Source organism: Chelonia mydas, chromosome 1 (genome assembly GCF_015237465.2).
Source record: "Chelonia mydas isolate rCheMyd1 chromosome 1, rCheMyd1.pri.v2, whole genome shotgun sequence".
Classification (NCBI taxonomy): domain Eukaryota; kingdom Metazoa; phylum Chordata; order Testudines; family Cheloniidae; genus Chelonia; species Chelonia mydas.
In genome coordinates, this window is record NC_057849.1 from 148,484,019 (window position 1) to 148,505,252 (window position 21,234).

The 21,234-nt window shown below is 43.5% G+C and overlaps 1 protein-coding gene across 9 annotated transcripts in view; it reads left to right on the forward strand.

Annotated features, from left to right (window-relative positions):
* The first annotated feature begins 1,882 nt into the window (after positions 1-1,882).
* The window catches only part of PRRG1 (proline rich and Gla domain 1), a 46,312-nt gene continuing 26,960 nt past the window's right edge, over positions 1,883-21,234 (forward strand). The window contains exons 1-3 of one of the 9 annotated variants that reach the window (XM_037902160.2): positions 1,966-2,101; positions 16,009-16,129; positions 21,007-21,133. The gene's annotated coding sequence lies outside the window, so the exon portion shown is untranslated. Of the gene's footprint in view, positions 2,102-2,783; positions 2,865-16,008; positions 16,130-21,006; positions 21,134-21,234 lie in introns of those variants that run through there. The other 8 variants (XM_043538028.1, XM_043538029.1, XM_037902165.2 and 5 more) reach the window with 8 other exon arrangements.

Here is a 21,234-nt window from a genome sequence, read left to right on the forward strand (position 1 = left end):
TCAGCCACACTATCAGAGGCTCGTTCACCGACACATCTACCAATGTAATATATGCCATCGTGTGCCAGCAATGCCCCTCTGCCATGTACATTGGCCAAACTGCACAGTCTCTACGTAAAAGAATAAAAAGGAAAAACTTTTTCGCTAGGAGGGTGGTGAAACACTGGAATGCGTTACCTAGGGAGGTAGTGGAATCTCCTTCCTTAGAAATTTTTAAGGTCAGGCTTGACAAAGCCCTGGCTGGGATGATTTAGTTGGGGATTGGTCCTGCTTTGAGCAGGGGGTTGGACTAGATGACTTCCTGAGGTCTCTTCCAACCCTGATATTCTATGATTCTATGAAATGGACACAAATCAGATGTCAAGATTATAACATTCAAAAACGAGTCGGAGAACACTTCAATCTCTTTGGTCGCTTGATTACAGACCTAAAAGTAGCAATTCTTCAACAAAAAAACTTCAAAAACAGACTCCAAGGAGAGACTGCTGAATTGGAATTAATTTGCAAACTGGATACAATTAACTTAGGCTTGAATAAAGACTGGGAGAGGATGGGTCATTACACAAAGAAAACTATTTCCCCATGTTTATTCCCCCCCTTCCGCCCCCCACTGTTCTTCAGACATTCTTGTCAACTGCTGGAAATGGCCCACCTTGGTTATCACTACAAAAGGTTCCCCCCTCCCCCGCTCTCCTGCTGGTAATAGCTCACCTTACCTGATCACTCTCGTTACAGTGTGTATGGTAACACCCATTGTTTCTTGTTCTCTATGTATATAAATCTCCCCACTATATTTTCCACTGAATGCATCGGATGAAGTGAGCTATAGCTCACGAAAGCTTATGCTCAAAAAAATTTGTTAATCTCTAAGGTGCCACAAGTACTCCTTTTCTTTTTCACAAAGCGATCACTCCTTCTCTGTAATGGAGGATGGGGGCTGGCTCTAGTCTGAGGGAAAAACTGCCCTGAGAAGAGACAGGGGAGGTCCTAGAGCAGTGGTTCCCAAACTGGGGTTCATGAACCCCGGGGGGTTCGCAAAATGTTATGGGGGGTTCTCAGGAAAAAATTCCCTAATGGTGGACAGAGCTGTCCCTAGGGACCCCGGGCAGCACGGGGCCAGCAGCCCAGAGCCCCTGGATTTCCAAGAGCTAAGCAGATCAAAGCAAGCATATCTATCACACTGAGGAGATTTAAACTTCAAGACTCCTTATAAGAAATGGAAAGGGAGGTGGATATTTTCCCCTGTTTTTAAAATTAAATAGACAGCTAGTATTGTTTCTAAAATTATTAGAAAGAACAAGTTTAAGCTTTGTTGGAACGTGCGTTGTGTGCCTGGACTGCTCAAGACCTGAATGCTTGTGTAGGAGGAACTCTTTGAGCTGGCTTCTTAAATACCTTCACGCTGTTTCACATCTGATACTCCTTGATGAAACATAGGAGCCTTGTCTTATAACAGGCTTATTCAAAGTGATACAAGCTACGAAAGTGAGATCTTTGGAATAGTGTTGCCGTTTTCATGATGTAATAAAAATACTATAATGATAAACAATAATTAATAATAAATAGTGTGTAATAAGCATGATATAAAAATAAATTTTATATTTCCAAGCTCATTGCTTTTCTCATTTATACTCAGGTAAAGGAGAAAATCCCTGGAAATATTCCTTTTTAGGAGGGGGTTTGAGAGACTTGACATTTTACTGAAAGGGGTTCACAGGTTGTTAAAGGTTGGGAACCACTGCCCTAGAGGGGTGAGATGGGGGCTGAGGCCCAGAATAAGAGGGTTTAGTGTGCGCAGGGGGCGGAGCAGCGCTCCAGTGGACGAGGGGCGGGCAGGGCTAGTCAGTCAGCCCAGCCCAGCCCAGCCCAGCCCCTTAGTGCGCAGGGCGCCCCCTCCCAGTGAAGCTCCCGCCCACAGCGCCCTGGCCGCCTCATCCCCTGCCGGCTGGAGCTGGGGAGCCGCGGCGCTTGCGCAGAGGCAGCGCCAGCGCGGGCCGTCCCGGGAGTCTCGGGAGCCGCGAGCTGGGTTGCGGCCGGGCGGGGGGAGCGGAGTGGATCGTGCGCCGCTCCCGGAGCGGAGAGAGGAGCGCGGCGCGCCGAGGTCTGTGCCCGGGGCTGCCCCTCTGCCGGGGCGGGATGGGATGCGCCGCCGCGGCGGGGCGGGAGGCTGGCGGGTGCACTTGGGGGGTACCGGGGGGTGTGCGGGGGGTGAGCTGGGCTGATGGGGGCTTAGGCACGTGGTCCCTGGGCGTGGGTGGGGGCAGGGTACGGGGACTGGTGTGGGGGTGCAGGGTACGGGGTGTGGCAGGCGGCGCCGGGGGGTGCAGGGTAGGGGGAGCGGCAGGCAGTGTCCAGGGGTGGGTGCGTGGGTGGGGGCAGGGTACGGGGACTAGTACGGGGTGTGGCAGGCGGCGCCGGGGGGTGCAGGGTAGGGGGAGTGGCAGGCAGTGTCCAGGGGTGGGTGGGGGCAGGGTACGGGGACTGGCAGGCGGTGCCCAGGGGTGGTTTCTTGCTTAGAGCAACTCTTCCAAGTCCTTCCTCTGCCGCCCCGAAAGTTCGGAGTTGGCGCTGCCTGTGTTTCTTCTTTTCTTTTGGGGGTTGAGGTGGTTGGAAAAGTTTGCTGTGGGACTGCGTTTAGTTGAGAGAGCCTGTGTATGGTGTGTTGGGGGAGGCAGCTTGCGGTGCTGGCTGTCCGGGGGAGTGATAACGGGGGTTTCTTGTCTGATTTCTGTTCTGGCCCATTGTGCTGCTGAAAATCAACAAAGGGGGTGTCTGTTTTGCAGGCAGCAGCAGGGTGTGACAGATGTGGGGGAGGGAGCTGCTCTTGCTCGCATTCTGTGTTCAGCAATTGTCTCTTTTGGGAGGTGAGAAAAAAGATCCTTTCAGCTCTTCCCCTCCCCCCCCCCCCCACCCTCATAGTCATCTGATGTTGGGTGTTTGTGACTGTGAGCTGTTTTGTGGATGGTGGCCCTGCCATTGATTGACATAACTATGGATTGGTTGTTGTTTTTTTAAAAGGGAGATCCCAGTGTTTGGGTCTGTCACTGTAGTTTCGGAACTACATTCAGTTTTAGGTAGCTGGGTATCAGGAAGATAGAGGGAATTTAAGGGAAGAGTGAAACCCAATGACTGTGGCTGGAGATTGATGAGGAAAGTTCAAAGTGTATATGTAATGTGTGTGTAGATATAGATATACATATGGTGGGTGGATCCTGCTGTAGAGGTTGCCTGGCACTTCCCATTATAAGACCCAGTTTTCAGTTGCTTATAACCTTGCTGAACTTTAACTGTTTGGGTGGAAATTTTCCATCCTGGGTTCCAGCCTCAGGTTGTATTTTTTTAAAAAACTTTGTTTTGTTTTTTAATTTAACAAGTCTAGGAAAGAATATGTTCTGCCCATGTTAAAAAATTCTATGGTTTTGTTTGGAAAGCTCAGCTACTCTAATGCTTTGGATCAGGGACTTGACATTTGGCTTGTAATTGGCCTTTATGTTAGAAATCTGCCTCTAGCCATCCCTGTTAACCACACAAATTTGGCCAAATTATAAGCCTTTGAAAAATTGCAGTTAACATATGCTTGGTAGACACTTCTAAGATTTTAGTAAATTCCCTGAAGATTCTGTCCACGCTAGGCGTGCTTCAGGCAGCGGCTGAGCAGAACTTTTCCTGTAATTGCAACTCGGGGCTGTTGCTGGCCATGCCGGGTCTAGGTCTTGGCATCTGAACGCTCTATTTGGAGGATTGAGACTGGCTGAGCAAAAGGATTGAGACAAGCAGCTGAGAGAGAGGAACTACATGAGCGCAACATTACGAATTTGTTCTCTCCATAAGGATGGAGTTTGCATTTGAAGCAAGAAAATTAGGCAACAGTTGAAAATGGTGCTTTTGATTAATTGAGATGTACAAAGGTCTGGGGGGGGTGGTAATGAATGTTTTGACCCCCTGCAATCTGGCTTCTGCTTCCTTCACTCTGTTGATATATGACTTGTCAAGGACTTGACTTTTTCTTTGCTAAATCTGAGATTCTCTGCTCTGTTCTTTTTGACTTCTCTACTGCTTTTCGTGCTCGTAATCACATCCTCCTTAATGAAATATTATCCAACCAAGGCTTCCAGGATGCTGTCTGCTCCTAGCTTAGTGTTTCTGCAGTCTCTTTCTTTGGCCTCCCACAGCCATCTCTACGCGTTCTTCCGTGTTGCTCCTTAAATTCCAAATAAACTACTTGAAAAAATGGTATAGAGAACAATAAAGCACTGGTGAAAGGTGGATTGAATGACCTAATGTCTAACTTTGCTGTCCCTGCCAGCTATTTTTGTTCAAGTTCAAATGTTGGTAACTATTTAACCTTTTCAAATCTAATCTAACAATACCCAGCCATTTCCTTGTTTACCCTTTACTATCTGCTAATGGGTCTTGTTAAACAAAACTCTTTTCAATGTCTGAGGTGTGCTTGGTCCTTCCCCCTTTGTAGTTGATTGTTGATGCTGCTGTTAATCAAATTCTCTGTAGTGCTGTAGCAATCAGCAATATTGAGTTACTAATCAAAATTGTAAATTCCTCCCATAAAATCAAAATGTGTCATATTTTTAAATTGGAATTTAGAAAACTGCATGCTAACTGCCTAAAATCCTGCTGAATTTTTGGTTTATTTAAAGCATTCACGTCCTGCCTTAAGCTATTGTAGTGTTGAGTTGTGGTATTTCATGGTAGGGATGACTGTTTCAAGGGTAGAGAATGATTTTTGTTGTGCAGCTTGTAAAGTATTTATAATTCTAGATGGAGCTATAAATACGATTGGATATACACTTTAATATCAGGCAGAGACTGACTTTGTTCTGTGTTTGTACATCCACTAACCAGTGGGGACCTGGTCTGTGACTCGGGTTTCCAGGTACTATGGTTATACAAATAATAATAATGCTGCCTCTTTCTAAACTATGGAAAAATACTTTTGGCATAAAATGAGACTTCTCTAGTGTACATGTTTGCAGTTTGGGTGGGAAAACAGGTCTTGTTAATCTGTTACTTGCTTTTGGATGATGCAGTTTTGCGGTAGTTTTTTGGCTTGGCTACACTTACATTTGATAGCGCTCTAACTTGCTGGCTCAGGGGGGTGAAAAATCACCCCCCTGAGCGCAGCAAGTCAGAGCGCTTTAAAGCGCTAGTGTAAACAGGCTCCCAGTGCTCAGAGCTAATCCCCTCGTGGCGGTGGATTACCAGGAGCACTGAGAGAGCTCTCTCACAGTGCTCGTGCATGACCACACTCGCACTTTGAAGTGCTGCCGTGGGAGAGCTCCAGTGTAGCCATGTCCTGAGACAGATTTGTGTGAAGTGTTGTACATTTGTTTGGTGAATTGTTCTAAAAGATCCGAATCAACAAATTAAGCTTTCTGTATTAATTGCTAGTTAAAGTGACACTATTTTAATAGTGATCAATAAATTATTTAGTCGGAAATCCTGTAACATTTTTAGGCTAGTGATCAGTCTATTTCAGTATAGCTTCTCCAGCAGTGGTCAGAATCAAGTGCACCTTTCTCATGTCAGTAAAATCATGCTGCATGCAATCCGGGAATAAACCGTCATGGGGGAAGTTTCTTAACCCCAGCCATTAGAGTTTGGCTTTGTGCCCTATAGCATGAGGATCTATATCCCTTCCAAACTCTTGGTTTGTTAGGATTTTTTATGCGTTTGGAGGGTGTGGGATGTTATTTCCTATTGTTGTAACTCTGGATACCTGTTTTCTATATAGAAACGCCTAATCCTTTTTTTAAACCCTGCTAAGCCCTTGGACTCTGTGTTGTGGCAATGAGTTCCATAGTCTAATTTCAGGTCTCAGCTTATGTTTACTTTATTCTGTCTCTAAATCCATAACTTAGGCAAAATTTCAACTGCCTCTTTTGTAACCTTCATCGTCTTAGCCATATCTCAGTAAAACAGTTTAACACCTGAAGAAGGGATCTTCTTTGGCTGAAAAACTTTAGTACTGTTATCACTGCTCAAAAATATATGTTTACCCACTAGCTGCTAGGCATATGATGGGGCTTGTGGGGGGAAGTACCAGTATGATCTAGAGGGAAAGCCCTGCTGAGAAGTTCAGCCTCCTTGCATCTCCCCAACTGCTTGCTGGTAAAGGGGTGGTGCTGGGATTTTTACCAGGGTGCTGTTCACGGACTCTGCTTAGTCTCTAGCTTTCATATCAACCTTTGGATTCTAGATGTCTCTGCTTCTAGCTACTTGCCGAAGGGGAGAGGGAGCTTTTGGTTTCTCCTTTCCCTATTCCTCACCCTCAAGACTCTGGGCTGTTGCAAGGAGTGATAGGGAAAAGAGGTCACAGCTATTGCCCCAGGCTTTTTTTTTTTTTGGTCCTTGTGGATAATTCTTGTGCCTGTCTTCTGTCTCTTCCCTAGCTACAGCTGACATTGACATAATTCTTGAGGTTCTTACTATTGTTCATTCCTTACTGAATAACAGCCATGAAACTGACTAGTCTTGCTAATTTCACTGTGCTGTTGCTTGGCAAAACTGTGAGCAGCAACAACAGAGGCTGTGGACAGGTGGTAACCCTGTTAGTCTGTTTGGAGATTTAGTAAGGCAACGCTACAAGTCTACTTTTCGTTTCCAATTGGGAGACTTTCTTTAGCCCTATGATTTGCAGAGAGGTAACTTTTTAAACTGAAAACTTAAATTTTGCAGAAACTGAAGTTAGGTGACAAAGACACTGTGAACAGCTTTTCACTTTTCAGAGGAGCAGCCGTGTTAGTCTGTATCCGCAAAAAGAACAGGAGTACTTGTGGCACCTTAGAGAAAGCTTATGCTCTAATAAATTTGTTAGTCTCTAAGGTGCCACAAGTACAGCTTTTCACTTGTGATTTAATTTTCTCAAACCATGACTATAATTTTAGTAGTATCCACAAATGTGTCTTCCCCATATGCTTGAGACAGACTTTCCAATTTAATGACTTATTAAATTAATTTCACTGCAGGGTTACATTTATCAAGTGACTTCAGTGAATGTAAAACACTTTACTGACTCAGATCTTTTAAAGTTAATTTTAAGTAGAGTATTAAATTTTTTTCTTTGTAAAGTTCCATGACACACTAGCAGCCTGGATTGTTCTCTGTAAATGGTTTGTCTTACATTGGCTGTTTCTTTGCATGTTTTATATTTAGAGAGAAAACGTGTATTGTACTAAACTTCAACAATTATTTCAGACAAAAGGAAGTGAAATGTAAATGGAGACTCTTCTTCTGTTAAGAGGATACTGTTTTTTCTTGGCAGCTGCAGTGGTTTATCCACTAGTGCTGGAGGTGTATGGAAAAATCATTTAAACTATACATTAATGCAAAAATGGGAAGAATTGCCTTGGCACTCTATAATAATTTAAAAACCATGCCACATGATTCCATTGCTGCAGTTCTAGTGATTTTTTTTTTGTAGCATTGTACTTGACTGTCTAAAATTGGAAACAAACACAAATTACATATCTTCATGCAACTAGGCACTTTATTTTCAAGTTAAGCTTCAGCCAAAATGGGTCATTTCTCTTTATTGACTAAGGGCTAAGAGAGGATGGCAGGGGTCCACTGTGTGTGTGGGAGGGTACCTAACGTACAGTCTTCCTCCATGCTATGGCAGGTAAATATTTTTAAGATGTTGTTATTTAAATGCCCTTTCCCCCCCCCCCCCCACCTTTGTACTTTCAGAGCCCTGCTAGAACTGTTGACCCCTTTGGACACAATGGTAATGACTAAGGTGTGCTGTCAGTTATTTTCCATCCATAATGACTGTGGCTATGGAAGTGGCTCATTGGCACAGCCACCCAAGCTATTACACATGTTGGAAGAAAGGGGTCAAGTCCTATCAGGTTGAGACATGAGTTCAAAATTCAAAATGCTAGAAGACTTTGGATAATGGGTGATTAGTCTAAATAGAGATGATGCTCTTAGCATTTTAACCTTCACACATCATACCAGTAACCCATAGTAAGCTTCCTTCTCTTTTTAAATGAATGAGCTTCCCTATACTAGAGGACAGAAGTCTGTAATTGAACTGCTTGTAGTTCAGCAGTTCAAGCGCAAGTGTTTTAGAGTCCACTCTTGCAGATTTGCCCCTCTTTTGGGGTATCTCTTTTCTAAACAATGGCAGTTGTTGATTGTATTGTGGTAGTGCCTACAGGCCCCACTGTGCTAAGTACATAAGAATGGCCATACTGGGTCAGTCCAAAGGTCCATCTAGCCTAGTATGTCTTCCAACAGTGGCCAATGCCAGATGCCCCAGAGGGAATGAACAGAGCAGGTAATCATCGAGTGATCCATCTCCTGTCACCCATTCCCAGCTTTTGGCAAACAGTGTCTCTAAGGACACCATCCCTGCCCATCCTACCTAATAGCCGTTGATGGACCTATCCTCCATGAATTTATCTAGTTCTTTTTTGAACCCTGTTACAGTCTTGGCCTTCACAACATCCTCTGGCAAAGAGTTCCACAGGTTGACTCTGTGCTGTGTGAAGAAATTATTTGTTTTGTTTGTTTATTTATTTCCTTTTATTTGTTTTAAACCTGCTGCCTATTAATTTCATTTGATGACCCCTAATTCTTGTGTTTATAAAGGAGTAAATAACACTTCCTTATTCATTTTCTCCACACCAGTCATGATTTTATAGACCTCAATCATATCCCCCTTTAGTCATCTCTTTTCCAAGCTGAAAAGTCCCAATCTTATTAATCTCATACGGAAGCTGTTCCATACCCCTAATCCTTTTTGTTGCCCTTTTCTGAACTTTTTCCAATTCCAGTATATCTTTTTTGAGATGGGGCGACCACATCTGCATGCAATATTCAAGGTGTGGGTGTACCATGGATTCACTTTTTGTAACATATTTGTACAGTGAGTCCAAACTCAATTTATAAGGTAAGTAGCTGGTGCTTAGCCCACAGCTAAATGCAGAACTACTAGATGCAGTGCCTTCTGGGAGACTTCAGAAGGCTACTGTGGAATAACAAATCCGGTCACTGTATGATGGAAGGAACACTTTGAAGATCTACTGAATCGTGACTTCGATGTTGATGAAAGCATCTTTGACTTAATCCCTCAATATACCATCCAGGACGATCCTAGAACCACCAACACTTCTTGAGGTAAGAAAAACCATCAAACAGATGAAGAACAATAAGGCATCTGGACCTGATGGAATTTCCACTGAAATCTTCAAAGAAGGAGGAGAAGAACTGGCTCACCAGCTTCACGCCCTAATCCTCAAGAACTGGAATTCAGAAGAAATCACAGCCGAGCTTAGTCACAATCATGGCATTCCTACCTTCAAGAAAGGAGACAAATCAGATTGTGGAAACTATCAAGGAATCTCTGTTGTCCACATATGGAAAGATCCTCACCAGAATTCTCCTCAACAGGCTGCTCCCTCTTGCTGAGGAAATCCTCAAAGAATCACAATGCAGATTTAGACCAACTCAGGGTATCGCCAACATGATCTTCACTGCTCACTAACTTCAGGAAAAGTACCATAAACAACACCAGCCTCTCTATATTGACCTCATTGACTTCATGAAAACATTTGATTCCATCAACCATGAGGCTCTGTGGAGAACTCTCATCAAATTTGGCTGCCCACCGAAATATGTTGCTGTCCTCCGACCCCTCTACAAGAACATATCCATGACGGTTGTCAGCCGTGAATCTGAAACAGACTCCTTTATAGTCAAGACAGAAGTCAAGCAAGGTTGTGTCATCCCTCCAAACCTCTTCTCCATCTTTCTTGCTGTCATTCTCCTCGTCACTGAGTTCCTCTCCAGACTTAATATCCAATACAGAATGGAGGGCAAGCTGTTCAACCTCAATTGCCTCCTATCCAAGACACAGACTATTATTAAATCAGTCATGGAACTTCAGCATGCAGACAATTGTGCCTTGTGCACCCACTCAGAAGAAGATTTTCAAAAAACAGTTGACATCCTCTCTGAGGCCTACAATCAACTGAGTCTCTCACACCACACCAAGAAAACGAAAGTGCTTCACCAACAGGCTCTGAACTACCAGGATCCTGCTCCCACAATCAAGATAAACAAAGGGACCCTGGTGAACGTTGAGCACTTCCCCTGCCTCTGTAGCTATCTGTAATAGAAAGCTGACATTGAGAAGGACGTTCAGCATTGCCTCCAATGTGGCAGTACAGCTTTCGGACATTTGAGAAAATGTCTTTGATTATGACATCAAGAACAAAACCAAACTTCTTGTGTACCAGGCCATTGTCATCCCTGCTCTCCTGTACATACCAAAACCTGGGTCACACACAGTAGGCATCTCAAGGCTCTTGAAAGATATCATCAATGGTGCCTCCACAAGATCTTCCAAGTGAAGGGGGTTAACTGACGCACCAACATCTGCACTATGTACCAAGCCAAAGCTTCCAGCATTGAAGCGATGATCATCAGCCACCAACTCTGTTGGGCTGGTCATGTTCTTTGAATGCCAGACAATTGACTCCCAAAGCAGGTCACGTTCTCACAACTGAGCCCTGGCCAACAGATGAAGGGAGGGCAGAAAAAGCACTTCAGAGACACCCTCAAAGCCAACATGTAGTGCAGCGTTGACATGAACTTATGAACTAAGCCCTTGACTGATTAAAATGGAGAAGTACCTTGTGGCAAGGATCCCAGCACTTGGAGACCCAACGAAGACCGAGAAATGGAGAAGGAGTTAAGAACATGCCATAGCCCAACTCAACAATCCTGATCCACCCCTTCCACCAGGAAACATCTGCCCTGACTGAGATGAATGGATCCCAAATTGGTCTCATTAGCCACCTGCAGATGCACCAGCAACAGCCAGCTATCATTTCTTGGAAGACAATTCTCCTCGAACTCCGAGCGATCGCTGATGATGGAACTATAGCGGGAGGATTAGTTGAATTATATTATCTAAACGGCATCCACATTGGCACTAGAATACTTCAGTCTGCAGCATAGTCTATTCAAAACAGTATTCAGCACATGTGTAAATCAATTGGAGTGCTTTTGTGTCTGTTAAAATTCTACCTGGAACAAACAATACTTGGCACAATAAATGTCTCTAGTGTGGATAGGGAAAATATGTATTTTAAAAATACATATGCATGGAAACTCCCACATCACTTAGATCTGGGGGGAAAAATAGCTGTTTAGAAAGCTTCAGATTTTTTTTCTTCATATGGCTGATCCCTCTTTGTGTTTTATTTTAGAATTTAAAGCCCTGTGAACATCTGTTGTGACTATTTTTTGACTATTAAGTTTTGCATATCCTTTCATTATTTTAAATTCAGTTTTCAAACATGACAAAACATAAAAGAATGTTTAGGCTTTTTGTACTTATTATATGATGAGCAAACAAAATGCCCATGTCTAACTTTTACATGACTGCTATTCCATGCACTTAAATATTTACAGTTGCTAATTTCAGTGGACTGGAAAAATCCCGTAAGTACTTTGCTTAGTAATCTTATCCTATGTGCTTTGTTTCTGGGAGAAAATAGGCAAGGCAGGAAAATAGGCAAGTCTAAACTTGCTGACAATGCAGAACACTTAAGACAGTATTCATTTTCAAATTTCTCTTCAGTGTGGTACTTAAAACGAGATAAATTTCTTTCCTACCCTTTCCTGGGTAATTTCCCTAAACTGAACGAGCTGTAAGTCATTCTGTGTGTACCAAGGAAACACTAAATGTACTCAAAAAGAGGAGGACGACTTGTGGCACCTTAGAGACTAACAAATTTATTTGAGCATAAGCTTTCATGTAATTCTGATTGAGATCAAATCTTCTTTTTTTCTTGTTCCTAAATAGAGTAGTTTCTTCACAAAGGTTCTTTTTCACATCGTTACCACAAACACATTCTGCATATTTATAATTTTAATGAAAAGTCATACTGGCAAGTGAGAGATTATCCAGGATGTTTCCAGCCACAGTGTAGCTGATACCTAGCCTGACATGAGTAAGGGCTTGGCTATACTTGCAGATGGAGACCGCAGCAGGGAAAACACCACCGTGTGTTTACACTTTCAGCTGCAAGCGCACTGATGTGGCCACATTAGCAGCTCTTGCAACGCCACAGAGAGCAGTGCATTGTGGTAGCTATCCCAGTGTGCAAGTGGCTGCGGCATGCTTTTTAAATGGTGTGTGTCGGGGGGGAGTGGAGAGCGTTGTGTGTATGTGCGGGGAGAGACTGTGTTTTGGGGGCAGAGTGTGTCAGCATGTTGTCTTGTAAATTCAGACAGCAGCAGACCTCTCCCTACCCCCCTGACCCCCTCCCCCCCACACACACTGCAACAGGAGCATTCCACAGTAATGGTTTGCTTTGTCCCGAAGCAGATAAGCATGCCGGCTGTCAGTCACGGAGCTTTGAAAGGGGATCTCCGCATGCCTGCAGCTGAGTTCAAAACAATGACAAGAGTGGCTTGACTTTAGGGGATTATGGGATGTATCCAGAGGCCAATCACAGTGCAGTAATGCAACATGTCGTCCACACTGACACCCAGGCATTTCAGCCGGGGCGCAGCAAGCTTTATGCTTCTCATGGAGGTGGATTACCAGGGGCGCTCCAGCTGCAGATTCCGGGTGCTCTAAGTGCCTTGCCAGTGTGGACACCTCAGGAATTAGAGTGCCCGGGGCTGATTTAATGCGCTCTAACTTGCAAGTGTAGCCAAGCCCTAATTAATGCATGGAGGAAGACCTTATTTCTTGGAAGATAATATTAGGGAGGTAAATGAATTATCAGGCTGAAAACGGAAAGTTTGTGCTAAAAGAGATCAGCAAATAGGTTAGCAGGCTAAGAAGACAGAATGTGTGAGCCAGCCGAGATAAGAACATCCAGGCAACTGTCTGTTATGAACTAGGAAACGAGGGACAAAATCTAGGGTTGTAGAGATGAGGTAAAGAGGAAGTCAAAACATGGGCAGCGCATGGATGGAGCATGCGGTACGGGGATTGGTTCTTGCTAAGAAACCAAGCCAAAGCTGCTACAGTGTCATAATTAAAAAAAAAACAAACAAAAAAAACAAAAAAACACAATCCTAATAAACTACTTTAGATTAGCTTTAAAAGATCTGAGTCAGGAAAATATTTTACACCCATTGGAGTCGCTTGATAAACTTAACACTACAGTTAAATTAATTTACAAAAGCCATTAAACTTGGAAGTCTGGCTCAAGCACATGCGGAAGAGAACCTATTTGTAGCTGATACTACAAACCACCATCTGGAGCGAAACAAAGCTGATTTATCTTTCTAAAAAAATTGTCTTGTCAAACACTGGGGTAGTATTGGTAGCGATGGGAGAACTGGGGAAGGGGCTGTATGATTTAAAAGTTTGAGTCGACATTATAGAATGGGTTTACATTATAGAAAAGCACCTTTAAAGGTGGTGGCATATAAATGAGTCTGGGATTTTTAAATGAGACTGGAATGTTGTGGAATATAATCAAGTCTGGGGTTTTTCTAAGTCAAAACAATTGTATTTTAGTAGGCCCAGAATGTATGGTGGGCATGCATGCAAATAGAACCCAGCTGTTTTGGTGGCGAAAAATACATAACACCCAACACCCCAGCCCAAAGTAAGTATCTCTACCCTAGAATCATTTGAAAAAGGTGCTCTACAGAAACCGTACAGAAGAGAGGCTGTGGCAACCATAATGGGTGGCACAGGAGTTGGGGTGTCCCTGTGGAATTCTGAAGACACGAGGAATTAAACCTTAAAATTAACTTGGTAACTGATGAATTTGGTTTAGCCATTTTAAAAAAAAGAGGAGGGATTAGTTCTTTAACCTTGCGGCAGGAACTGTTAATTATTAGTAATATGAGCAAACTCCACTGTGCAAACTTTGAAATGAATTCATATATTTGTAAATACTGTAATTAATTGAATAATAGCCTTTCTCAGGCAATTGCGTGCAGCATATATAGTATCAAACTTCTTATGCATGTAATGCAGGGAATAGAAAAGAGAAAGGAGGGGGAGTGATCAATGTTAAAATAGCACAGTTATCTAGACCACACCAGTGGAAAAAGGAATTGATAATATTGGGGAAGAAAATTTGCAAAGCTACAAGATCCTGGACTCTGGGCATCACACAAAATTAATAAATCTATGGTTCTGATTGCTATTCTGAAATGGACAGGGAATCCTAAAGAACTGATAATGTGAACAGTATGGTACAATAGTGAATGGGACCTACAAACAGCATTATCCCATTGTGAAGATAGCTACACAAGGACAAGGTGAAATAAACACAGCCTGCTGTAAACGAATCAAGCACAGATGGTTCTGAGACCATTTGGCACAGATGAACCTGACCACAAGTTGTGGAGGTTGGACCAGTCTAGTCATTAGAGAGAGAAGGAGATGGTACGGCTCGGGGACACAGTATGTTCTCTGGGATACCACAACTGTTTGGTGGGGACATCATCATGCCAGGGGAGCCTGGATGGATTTTGACTGAACATCCCCTCTCTGGCTCAGATTGGGAGAATGCAACAGTCCACAACAGCCAACACCAAACGGGAATCACTGATGAACTATCTCTTTGCACACATACCTCCCTGGTCCATTAACACTGCTTTTTTGGTACAAAGGAAAATAGAGCAATGGGCATCAATTGCTTTAATAGCAGAGGAACAAGCAATTGGAGATAATAGTGTACAGGCAGTGGAAACACCCTGGTGGGCTGTGCCAAAGGAGGTGAGCTTGCACCTCCTGGTTTGTACTTGGAGCCTACTTTTAATGGTGGTTCAAATGATTAAAACCATTGTGGTTTTGGGAATATGCTGCTGGGTAATAAACTTAACAAAAAAGAGCACAAAAACAGGAATATAAGCAAATGAAATGAATGCTAATATAAAAAGACAGAATTGGGGGAGAGTAGCTGAGTCCTGGCATGACATGATTGATTAACAATTGGAGGGAGGCCTTATTTCTTGGATGATAGAGTTAGGGAGTTAAATTATCAGGCTGAAAACAGAAAGTTTGTGCTAAATGAGATAAGCAAATAGGTCAATAGGCTAAGGAGAAAAAATGTATCACCCAACTAAGATAAGAGGAAGAACACCAGGGAACTATTTGAACTAGATAACAAGGGACAAAATAAATTAGGAATGTAGAGATGAGGTAAAGAGGAAGTCAAAACTTGCACAGTGCGTGGACGGAGCATGTGGTACAGGGATTGGTTCCTGCTAAGAAATCAAGCCAGTCCTAAAATATATGATGCGATGCTTAGTAAATGCAATGAGATATGTAATGTATATAGAGGGAGAAGTTTGTGTAACTTTGGAGCTGTGGTGTATCCTGCATTCACCACTCCGCGTCTGAGTCTGATCAACTCAGTGTAGCATGCCAAATAAAGATAACTGAGTGACGAAGGCTGGAGTTGAGCTGAGTTCTTGGGAAGCCGAGTGGAAAAAGGTCTTGGAGGGAATCCTAACACACAGACGTACCTGTTCTGAACTCAAAAACATAACTACATAAATATCTGCATTGGTAATTTATGGAGAGAGAATGCACTATTGAGGGAATGTGATAAAATCTATATTTGAATAGTTGAAAAACATACAAAAAATTAGTTACTATACCTATTATGTGATTAAAATCTATGTGCAAGTAATATAGATCATTTTGTACCTTGGATAATCTTTTGCCTTTCAAATAGTCAGATCTCGGTTTCCTAACAATGAAATGAAAGTTGTACATTTATCCTTAATCCAAATGACTTAATGGCTAATATCAGATACAGACTGGCATATTTGGAGACTGAAAGCTTGTATACGGATGCCTTCACCTCAACTGGAAAATCCCTAAGTGGCTTTGTTTTTTATGTTGGGACTGGGAAGGAGAGAGAACATGAAAAGAGCTACAAGAGGGAAAGAACAATGCAGAAATAATGGATATTCTTTATGCTGTGTGTAGCTTTTTTAACTTTAAGATAGGACAGGTCTTGGGTCTTGATCCTATGATTTCTTATGTGTGGACAGACTTCTTCCCTTGCAGTGGAATTGCTTTTTGTGGACTGTGCTCAAGTGCTGTCGTCCACCTAGACAGAAGAAACTGCAGGATCAGAGCCTTGGACTGTACGCTAGGAAAAATCATCCAGTGGTAAGTAGGGAGACTTGCAGGATATAGTGCCCTTTCTGTTGATTGGATGCAAGATAGAAAGTATATTGATACGCAACAGAGCCCTCAAACTCTCATCTTAAGGTATTTATCTGTCGTAGATTCAGATTCTGTAGAATGCAAGGCTTCTTTCTTATGGTTTTGAAGGTAACCTACCTAATAAGCAATGATGTAATGTTGTCTTAGACTGAAAAGAGCTCTGAGTGGGTAACGATATCCATTATCTCAGTATAGTATTAACTTCAAACGGTGTTCTTTTTCAAATGGCAGATGTGTGTTCCAGGTTAGTGAACACCCCTGAGTGGGCGTGTATTCTAAGTCAGGTGTGTTTGGACCTAGCACACTAGAGCTAGAGACTTTTTTTCCTGCAGCAGTACCTATCAGGATGGCGCATGTATCCGCAGATTCCCTGTGGCCTCTCCCAAGACTATACAGAGTGGTGCCATGCTGATCCTCCCCTCGTTTCCTTCTTCCTGCTAGTTGCCTGAGTTGGAGCTCCCCATCCAGGCTTTTCTCCTCTTGTTTTTTTTTCCTGTGCATCGCAGTTAATTATTGAGACTCTATTAGCATAAATAGCAGTTAGAACTTATAGTTTAGTGTGGTGTTTTTTTTTGTCAGTTTAGGTAGTTCTGTAGTTAGTGTCTGGTACTGAGCACACGTTATGCAGTGTTCCCCTGGTTTCAAACACTGCCCTCTGTATGAGATCTGTCTTCAGTAGTGACCCCCCACATGTGCTGCTTATTGTGTCTTGGTAAAAGACATATTAAATAAAAGTGTAGTGTCCCTTTAAATATAAAGAATATGCCTGAAGCAGCATAGTGGATCAGTCTGAGGCCTACTTCACACTGGGACCTTCTTTGGACTACTCGGTCTGTCACCCACAGGAATCCTCTACCTGTATGGGAGTTTCGGACAGACCCCCTAGACTCTGATTCTTCCTCAAGAAGGGGAAGGTTTCATTCATCATCTCCTGGGAGCCCTTGAAAGAGGAAGCACAAAACAGATCAGGGCCATCTGAAACTGAAGAGAGAGCCATCCTCCTCTTTGTTGAGGAAAGGATCTCAGTGTTGTCAAGACCTAAGTACTCAGGGTAGAGCCAAGCTGTCAAACCATGTCTCCCCAGTACGGAGTCAGGAGGATTCTGTTACCATACTACTGACTCCAGAACTGCCTGTGGGATGGCTGTCTGGCCTGGTAGCTGTGCATGCTGCTGTGATGATGCCACTTTTGGTACCAACAATCCCACCAGCATGTGTGGCAGCAACAGACTTGCTCTGTCTGTACCAGACTCTCCAATGGCACAAGATAGGTATAGCATTGGTACCTCCTGTGTTTCTGGGCCCCCGGACCTCTTCTGCTTTGGGACAGAGATCACTAGTGCTGACAGCTTCAGTACTGATGAAAAACCAGCTGCCATCTTCAGTATATATGCCTGCTGGCCTAGCACTGGTACCCCACTCAGTCCTTTGACTTCTGTACTGAGGGGTTCATTGAGTGGGGACCTACTAGGTCTTATTCATTGGCACTGGTAATGGACCTTTTCTCAGTACCAAATACTTCTATCAGGATTTCAACCTCTTGGGACGCATTTATGGTATTGACTGTGGTTCTGATGCTTGTACTAACCTTGCCCTGGTTTCACTGGATTGGACACCATCAATGCCCACTGGTTATTGAGAGGCTTCCTTCTACTCCAATTCTGAGTCCTGCAACTCATCTCTGTCACCGCATTGAAAGATTGCACAAGCCATCCAAATGTGCAGTTGAAGGACAACATTGGTACTGAAAGCGGAGCTGCTCTTATGGCAAGGATAGGTCATCCTGGCTGATTCTGTCTTGGCGTGCTACACATACTGTACTCTTACAGTGGCTTCTGTGGGGTGTTCCTTGCTCCCACAGATCTAGCTCTCTGCCCCAGTTGAAGGGAAGATTGGTCCACCTTACAAAAAGTGGCAACCTTCAGAAAGACCTCTGCAGATTTAGGATGCCGCTTGTCTTCCTGAACCACCTCTGTTGGATGAGCCCTTGCTGGCAGATTAACTTTTCCCTCAGGGGATACCATCAGTTCCAGGAATTCTGTCCTTGTCCTCTTTGGATGACTCAGTGGTCTCAGGTTCAGGTGGATCTTCACACCCAGAGGATTTTAAATCCTACCAAGACCTACTTAGGAGACAACTACAGCTTTGGGTATCCAAGCTGAGTTGGTATGGGAAAATATCTACAAGTTATTTGACATCCTTTGGCCAATGGCTCCAGGAAGGGTAAACTACCTGAGTAATTGTATTTTGGTGTACACCAAAATACCCGTCCCCCCATAGCTAAACATATGGACTAGCCATACCATGTTCCATCTCAGGGATCTGAGTGTTTTTCTTCTCACCCAGTGTCAAACTTCCTAATCGTTGTGGCCATTAATGAGACCACAGGAAGGAAGATTTAAGTTGACTCCAAGGGAAAAAGAACATAAAAGACTGGACTCTTTAGGAAGAAAGATTTATTCTACTGCCTCACTCCAGATGGGAATAGTGAACTAACAAGCTCTGTTAGCAGAACATGATTTTTCTCAAGTGGGAGGTAATATCTAGATCGCTAAATGACACAAAAGAGGAGTTCCTGGCTTTCCTAGCAGAAGGTTGGCTGGTTGCAAAAACCTCACTCCAATCCACTCTTGACATTGCAGATGCTTGCTCCAGGGCAATGGCCTCTGCAGTTATGAGATGGGCATCCTGGTCATGTATTTCCAGTTTAACGCCAGATATTCAACCATCTATTGAAGACCTATCTTTTGATGGTCAGTCTTTTGTTTTCAGTTAAGGCCGATGAGATGTTGCACTCCTTTAAAGATTCACTTGCTACCCTCCTTTCACTGGGAGTCTGTCCAGCCACCAAGCAATGCGACTAAGTCTCTACTGCAATAGTCAACAAAGAGACAGCTCTTCTATCCTCCGAGGCAACATGACATCTCAACAAGGAGATATAAGCCTCAGAAGAGGAGGTCATCTAACTCCAGTTTTAACAAATCATCTCACCCTCCCCCTGCTGTAGGGAAACACACCTTTTGACTTCTTCTTTGAGGACAGTGATACGATCAGCAGTGGTCTTTCTGTCCCTTTTTCCCCTTTGGGGACAGAGTCACATCCCTCAGAAGTTGGGAGGCAACAACCTCAGAGAAGTGTGTCCTAAGTACAGTGGGTCTGGTATATTAATTCCAGTTCTTCTCCATTCTTCCTGCCCACCATCCTTCCCTAGCCCTTTTCAGGGACCCATCTCTTGAGTCTAACTGTAATGCTTCCTGGGGGAACTCAGGATTCTGAGATACCTCACTGCCACCTGCCCTTCACCTGCAGGACAAGCACTTCACTCAAGGGAACTTCCCTCATTCTAGAGCCTAGACTTAATTAACTAGATACTTTCATGTCCTAGAGTAATAGTCACCCAAAGTCCTTGCAGTGTTTTACAGCCCGGCTTGACAGTAATCTCCCTTCACGAGACTGACACTGTGTCAGCTTGTCTCCTTGATGAGGGAGGAGTGTGTTTCCTCCTGTGTGTTTCCTTGTACCCCCAGATATTCCCTCACAATCCTTTGTTTTTAGTCATAGACAGGATGTTCTGTGCTGTTTGTTTTTATTCTGTGAATTTCCTCTCTCAGACTTTGCAATTGTGTGTGCGTGTGTGTGGGGCTAACTACGCAAATAGGCCTTCAATGTGAGTCCACACATGACTCGATAGTGTCTATTACGTCCTGCCTGAAAGGAACATGTGCAAGGCATATCACTTCCTAGTGGACCTGCCTTAAATCCAAGACCCTGAGAACATAATTTTCAGTATAGATACATAACATCTTAAATATTATATGTACATATATTTCACAGTGATTATGACTACCAGTGGGTTAGAGACCTAAAATGTCACTCTTTGAATTATTCTGCATATATCTGACCCAGGGGATCTCTGTAAAACCCTATGCAGCCCTTGTGCCCTCTGCCGGTTAGCAGTAAGAGGTCAAAGTACTACTTCAAGAAGTTTGGACTCTGCTTTCCCTGAGGACTGTAGAGGAAATTCCCCTGCAGTTTCAAAGGCAGGTTTTTCTACTCCTGCTATTTTCTGATCCTCTAGTCTTAGAGGACTGATGCCCCTATTGGATCTTCGGGCTCTCAACAAGTTCAGCAAACAAGATTCCACATTGATTCTTCTGTCCCTAGATTGCAACTGTTGGTATGCTGCCCTCGATCTTTGAGATGCATACTTTCACATGGCAGTGTTAAGTCACAGGAGATTTCTCAGATTTGTGATCGGAAGCTGCCATTATCAGAATATGGTACTTCCCCTGGCCTGTGATCAGTGCCTCATCCGTGTCTTCCCTTAATTTGATTGGCTGGTTCAGGAGTCATCCCAGGACGAGGTTCATTGCCATGTCAGGTTCATCATCTGCTGTTCAGTCATCTGGGACTCATTTTGAACAGGAAAATGTCAACACTCTCTTTCTTAGAGACTTGAGTTCACTGGGCTCTATTTGATTCTGAGTCTGACTACTGTTCCCCAATAGTAATTTCAAATGATTTACAATTTATGCACGTTCCTCAGGTTTCATCCCTCTGGCATTTCTTGGACTTGTCTTAAGTTGGTAGGTCACGTGGCTTCTTGTACTTATGTAACAGAGTATACATGGCCATCTCCTCTAGAGAGAACAGGAGTTGAATCTTCATATCAATGTCCTTGAGTTGCGGGCAGTTCACACAGCTTGCCCCGATCCTTTCTCTCTCACATCAAGGGCTTGCCGGTCCAAATGTTGACTACTAATGCCATATCTGATCAGATTTGCCAAGTGGTAATGAGCTTTTGGGAATTTTGCATCACAGAGGACGTCACTCCTATCGCTGCACACTTACTGGTGTACAGAATCAGCTAGCTGACTTCTTCTGGAGGGGATTCTCCAACAATCATGCGTGGTCTCTCAAAACCAGCCTCCTGAGGTGTATTATTCGGGTGAGTGGCATTCCTGAAGTCAATTTGTATTTTTACAAAAGACAGCAAGAAGCATCACCAATTTTATTCTCAAGTGGACCACAGTCTGGGCTTGTTCACTG